Raw genomic sequence first — 6,840 nt, 5'->3', positions numbered from 1 at the left:
ATGACACCACTGGTCTATGTGCTCATGGACAGAGAAACAACATGGACTGCTTAGGGGCCTGGACTGCAGCAGCAGGCTCTATTCACCCTCACTGGCTTCCAACCCCTTTTTGGGGTAATACCCACCCACAGTCCCCCCTCAGCCCAAGCCCAGCACCCATCACGCTAGGCTGCTGAGGGGAAGGGGTTTGCTGGTGTGTGCTTCTCAGACCACAGTGCCCCCACAGCACCAGGCTGTGGCCTGGGAAGTGGGATCTGTCTGCTGGGTCCTTCAGAGAGCTGGATCTGAAGGCTTACACCTATACTGAGTGGTGTCAGCTGGTCTGCAAGTGCTCCAGGGACAGATGTACATGAGCTGACAGCCCTGGGGGGTACCAGAGTGGCAGGAAGCGGCCACTGGTCCCAGCCCATCTCCAGCACCACCAGCTCCGTGCAGCCTCCTCAGCTTTGCAGGGCAACTGCTCACCTCAGCTGGTCTCTGACTCGTTTTCTTTCAACATAAACCAGGTTAATTTTGACATTATCTACCATCATGAACTATGGTGACTGTTGTTTCTATTATGGCTATGAATGGGATGGGAACAGATGTCCCTCACCCCCGCCACTGGTGGCCAAAGGCCTGTGTGGGCAGACAGTGCCTTGACCTCACCAGACCCAGCGCTGAAGTGGCAGGAGGTGGGGCTGACCTACATAGCTGCTGAAACCCCAAAGCATGCGTGGCTTGGGTTGAGGCAGGTCTCGGCCTGGCATGGACAGCCACACACAGAGTGGTGACCTTGCAGGCAGTGGTTGCAGCACGAGGGGTTTCTGAGCAGTGTAGGCTGGTCAGCTTTGGGCACCGAGGCAGGGTACCTCACAAGGGCAGGAGGAGGCATCCTTCAGCAAAGGTTTGGCTACCAGGCACGGTTGCGTGTCCTTGTGCCAATGCAAAAATGCACAGGAGCTTGTCAGAGCTATGGTTACCGGCATTTGGTGGTAAGAAAGGACAGCCTTTGAAGCAGACACCTTGTGTTGAGGAGCACACACCAACAGGGGGATGATCAGCAGCCAAACCAGCAGCTGAGGCAGCATGTTACAATCAAATGAGTCTGAAAACTGTAATGCTGGGCAATGCTATCTCCTCTGCTGTCCTGGTTTCAGCTGGGATAGAGTTAATTTTTTCCCAGTAGCTGGTGCAGAACTGTGTTTCAACTTTAGTCTGAGATCAATACTGATAAGACACTGATGTTTCAGTTATTGCTCAGTAGCACTTACCCTGATCAAGGACTTTTCAGTCTCTCATGGTCTGCCAGGGAGGAGGGGAAGCCAGGAGGAAGCAGAGACAGGACACCTGACCCAAACTAGCCAAAGAGGTATTCTATACCCCAGCACGTTGTGCCCACTATATAAACTGGGGGCAGTTACCCAGAGGCCAGATCACTGCTCAGGTTACGCTGGGTATCGGTGGGTGGTGAGCAATTGCATTGTGCATCACTTGTGTTTATTTTATTTCCTTTCCCCTTTTAGTTTTATATTCTCTCCCTTATTTCCCTTATGATTATTATTAGCATTAGTATTATTATATTATACTTCAGTTATTAAACTGTTCTTATCTCAACCTGTGGGTATTACATTCCTTCAATTCTCCCCTTCCCAATCTGGTGGATAGGGGTGAGTGAGTGGCTGCGTGTTGCTGAGTTACTGGCTGCATGAATTATCTGCTTTTAGAAGAATATTTCTGTCATCTGAATTTTCCTGTGTGGAAAACGTTGTCTGCTAAATGATGTGCAGAGTAAGAAAATGAGTATAATACTAGAGCTAGCAAACAGATTACATTAACCATGATGCAGCACTGAACACTACAATGTTGAATCTTAACATTAGGCACTTAATTTTTATCAATGCAGTTAATTAACAGAGTTGTTGTGGTTGAATAAGACGGAGCAGAAATAAGGAAACAGATGAAAGCACCTGGCTGCTAGTTTAATTTTTCTGGCACTGAAGGATCCCATCACATTACTGGCAGCGATAGCTGGTCTGCTTTTCTTGTTGGATCAATGTCTTTGATATTCTAAAACTCAGCTTCTTTTTTAAGTGCCGTGTTATTTTAACAAGTACAGAAAGAAGTGCAAGCCAGTGACCTTGGCCATTTGTCACACTGAAAAAAAACAAGTGCAATTGTTCATTAGCAACAGGGCAGGTTAGTCTTTGCGGCTGAGCTGAGGGACTTCAGCCAGCTCTGCTGGCTCTGAGCATTAGCAGGTCTCTCTCATCACCTTTCCCTGACAAACCCAAGGACAGGCTGTGGGCACTATGAGACAGCCAAGGACAATGTCACCATCAGCCCCTCTTTGCTGGCTGGGGAGCCTGGAAGGAGCCAGTCCCATGCCTGCTGCTCACAAAGCCAATTCTTAAATTTCAGGTGGAATTATCTGTAGTGGGGAAGAGTTATATCTTAATTTGGCAGGAGGCTGGGCTGGAAAAGACCACACTCCCACTTCTCCTTGTCTCACTGATCTCAGGGTAAAGTGTTAGTGGAGCCATCTACAAAGGCAGCTGACAAGGGCTCACTGAAGGCCAGCCTGCACCTCTTGGGCATGTATGCTGAGTGCCTTCTCTGAGGTCACAATCACCTGCTAGTTACTGCAGTGAGAAATCTTATTATCTTTCATTAAAAAGCTAAGCAAAAGACCTTGCTTTCTCCTTTGCCTGTCAATATATTGCACCAGTGCCTTCACAAATGAATCTCCTCCCCTTCTTAAGAGTGGATTATGCAAAAAAAAAGTTTTGAGAACAGAGCACTCTGAATCAAACTGTAGTAAGCGCATGTTTCATACGTACATACAGTAATAAAATTAAGTGCTCTTTGCAGCTGGGAAAAAAAATATACTTGATGATTTCAGGCTAATAGAGACGAGTTTGACCTGCCTCCTGGTTAGTGGAATAGGTGAGTGCATCTTTCCCACGACTGGACTTAGCACTTTATATTTTTTTTTTTCCAAACAATAGTTAGGATTCTGAAAAAGGATTTTTTTTTCCTTTTTTTTTTAGCATGTTTTTGAAGGGGGAAGGTTTTTTTTAAGCAGGGGGAAGAGGCAGAAGATCAATCAGCAGACACAGCAAACAGGGCTGTTACTGTTGGTATGCTCCAAACAATCTGCCTGGAAAAAGAGTACGGAAGAAACGCTCTGGTGTGTCACAGAAACAGCATTTATCCCAGTAGTATGACTCCCAACAGCAGCAAGAGGGGAGGCTGTTCAGCTTGTTCTCGGGAGCCTGGCTTCCTGCACTCATCCACTCCCTTTTCTGCTAACACAGCATCTGCCCCGTGGTGCTCACTGGTGCCAGAGGGCATAGCCCTGCATGTTGCCTTTTGCTGCACATCACTGGCAGCAGTTAATTATCAAAAGATTATTACAAATTGCCTTCTATTTGGGTGATAGAGCTTTTGGACAAAGAATATGGTCCAACTTGTTCTGAACAGCAGCTGCATTAGCATTATAAGGGAGGATGTTATTACGTATCAGTGACTTAGAAGGCCACAGCGTGTTCAGAGGAGATATACTGCATGTTCCAAAATTAATTGCAAATTCACACTGTCATTATTCCTTCGCCTATATTTGCAGTGAAAGACCATCTATCCTTAAATAAAGTCACCTGTACAAAAGCCTCGTTGAAGATTAACTACACAAAGACTTTAAAGCAACAGCACTTCAAACAAACCTCTAGTTAGGAGCATTTTTTAAGAAGTGCAGCCTGCATAAACATGTATTCAGGATCACATTTTAAAACGATCTTGGGAAAGAAGTTCCTTATTGTTTATTTCAATGCACAGCTCTAAACACTCTGTGATCTTTTCATTTTGAAGTCTGTCTGCCTTGGATTTCAAATTCTTTTTAATGTATCTACTGGAAGCTACAAATTGCTACCTCTCCTCTCCCAACCCCCTAATACTGACTTCCCACAGTATTTTTCAGCTTCAGCAGATTAGCAAAAATCTTTGAAAAGGTGAAAACCGCAAAATTATTTTTGATAAGTTCATCTTTTTTTAGGCCGATTAAGGAAGTCTCATCATTTAAAGCTGGCATTTGGCTTCAGAGTACTTACTTTTTCTGCCGTATCAGGAAGAAAAATATTTTAAAGAAAAATTACTGGAACTGCTCTGCTCAGGAATCTGCACTGAACTGGTATTACTAGATAAAAAAAAAAAACAAACAAAAAAGTTAGGCTATCCTTGGTTAAGAAATCCAATCTTTAGCCATGTTTCTTCACTTTTGAGATGCAATGATTTATGCTTTGTAACATACACTTGTATCTGCTTTACATGTACGTGCTATGTACAGCCCTTGAGGTCTGTTGAACTGCACTCACACACCAAATTCTGTGATGCTGTCAACACCAATGACCTGACTGTCAGCTGCAGGCTCGACACCTGTCATTTCTTCCCAATTTCTTACCTTTTCACGCTTATGCTTTACTCTTGAATTCTTGAGCTACCAACAAATTGCTCTGTCAACAATCACATTTTGACCTGTGATTTCACCTTTCCTCTTTCTCTCAGTGCTGTCTCACCATTTCCAAAAGCCAAGACGTGGGGAAGGCTGGCAGCCAAATGGTGAGGGGCCAAGTGGTGAAGGCACGAGCAGGTTACCAAGAGTGCGATCTGAGTGCTGGGGGCGGGGGGGCAAACAGGATATTTTCAGGTATTACAGGTACTGAGAAGTTAATTGATTTATTGTTTGTTGCTATTTATGCTAACAGAAGAACGATGGCATCTCAGGCTTATCATCACAACTCAGGAGTGCACACTACAGTGAGCAGAGGATACTAGTGCAGGCAAGGAGGTGGCTGCCTTAGAAAGGGCCTATGGAAAAGAATTAACTAAGTAACTAAGACCTTCAACTGGCAAATTAATTTGTTCTCAGTTAACTGAGGAAAACAGTCCTTTAAACATTCAAGCAGATGGTAGGAAAACAAGTGATTACATTTCCTGCAGGTGTCAGGACTTTATAGCAATGGGAACTGTATGGGATACAAATTAAATGGAGGCAAAAACCCAGTGACCTTCTGCCTTTCATTTCACTGTGTGATTCCCCACTGACTTGTGTTATTATTTCACTACCAAAACCCAACAGTAACTTAGTAGCATCTTTGTTTTTTTCCACCCTACTACAGAATTTAGTCTACCTTGAGCTACAGCCACAGGCCTTCCTACTTCCCTTCATTCCAACACACCATCTGAACATCCCTATGAAATCATCTGTTAAAAACTTGAACTTTTAAAAACTGTCTCACACTATACCATAAAAACATACTTAAAAACTTGCAGACATTATGAATTTAAACCCTTTCTTTAGACAGCAGCATCATGACTTTAAGATGTTTTAGAACCCCTGCTATTGCGTGAAAGTTTAACGTATGACCCAACTGACTTTTAACAGCTTCCACACTATGCCTACAGTCAGTTTCCTTATTTTAAGTTATACATCACTAATTTTATATCCACTAAAAAAAATCAGAAACAAGATTTTATTCATTCTTAAACCAAAAATCCTTCAGAAAAAAATAAAGTAAGCAACCTGCTAATCTGAAAAAGATATTAACAGACTGCTTTATTACATTTTCACCAAAATTAAGTCTCAGTATTTAAAATATGTATAAGTCAATCCATATTTCCTAATTGCAAAAGAAATTTAACTGTCCATGCAACCTGTTACGTATTTGCCACATGTAATTAGCATTTACAACATTGACATAAACAGTTGCATTACCTAGAAAGTGTTACATGGCTGAAATACTTCTAATAAAACCCCCAACCAACCAACCAAGAACAACAACAAAAAAAATAATCTATCTTATTCCTGGAATTTTGGTCCATCAAAAAGCAGAAACATGCACCAAGCTCCCTACCTTTTGCTGGAAGTGGCCTTTGGGCCGGGAAACCAGCTCTTGCATTATTGTTCAGAGGTGCTAACAGAAATCTCCTGCCCAACATGACATCCCAGGCTAAGGAAAAGGGAGAGGAATATTTTTGTAATGCAGTCACCAAGCTGCTGCTAAAAAAGGAAGAATCTGCATAAAAATAATAGATTAAGCTCTGAAATAGATCTAACTTTGCTGTATGCTCTTTCATACACATATGGATCTAATTTTGATCAAGCAAGATTTCTCCTTGTGAACTTAATTACTAATTCAGCCTTAGATGTGGCTGTGCTCTCACTGCTAGTGTCTCCAAGCACAGCACTACAATGTAACAAAAGGTCTCAACGTTCAGTTTAGGTGAATGTTTTTATAGGTAAAACGTCCCTTTGTTTAAAAAGTCACAATTTTGCCTAAATTTTCAGTTTAATTCCCTCAAAAGTGACCAGCAAGAGTTAGGTATAGCTTAGTTCTCCTCAATCCCAGTGCAGTGAAGTGACATTAAGGCCCTCATCAATCTGATCCGCTGTGTGGGGAACTAGAGATCCAACCTCTCTAGTGGTCTTTTCATAGATAGGAGTAACAATAGTACTTCTGTCACCTTACACTTGCACTTATCTTAGTACTGTATTAATAAGGTTTACAGACAGACTTGCACATGGAGATTAACCCATCTTCTGACAACCATAATTAGGGATGAGCTAGTGTACACTTACTTACAGATCCGCTTGCACATGCAAGCAATGATGCTGACTTTTCCCCCCTCCTGAACCACAAAATACCAAGACAGACAAGTTCAAGCCCCCGCTCATGCATACTCTCAAGCTGGTTCCAAACTCCTTTCAGGGCCCTTCCAGAAATGCATTATGGAAAAAAACACTTAACATTAATCAACCCGTCCTGTGTAGTCCAGATACCGCTATAGGGAGGGCAATCAATAAAC

Source organism: Pezoporus flaviventris, unplaced genomic scaffold, assembly GCF_033815535.1.
Source record: "Pezoporus flaviventris isolate CSIRO_AGI_PZ_B2104156 unplaced genomic scaffold, CSIRO_AGI_Pfla_v1 ptg000015l, whole genome shotgun sequence".
In the NCBI taxonomy this organism is placed as follows: Eukaryota; Metazoa; Chordata; class Aves; order Psittaciformes; family Psittacidae; genus Pezoporus; species Pezoporus flaviventris.
Note: the sequence above shows the minus strand (reverse complement) of the source record.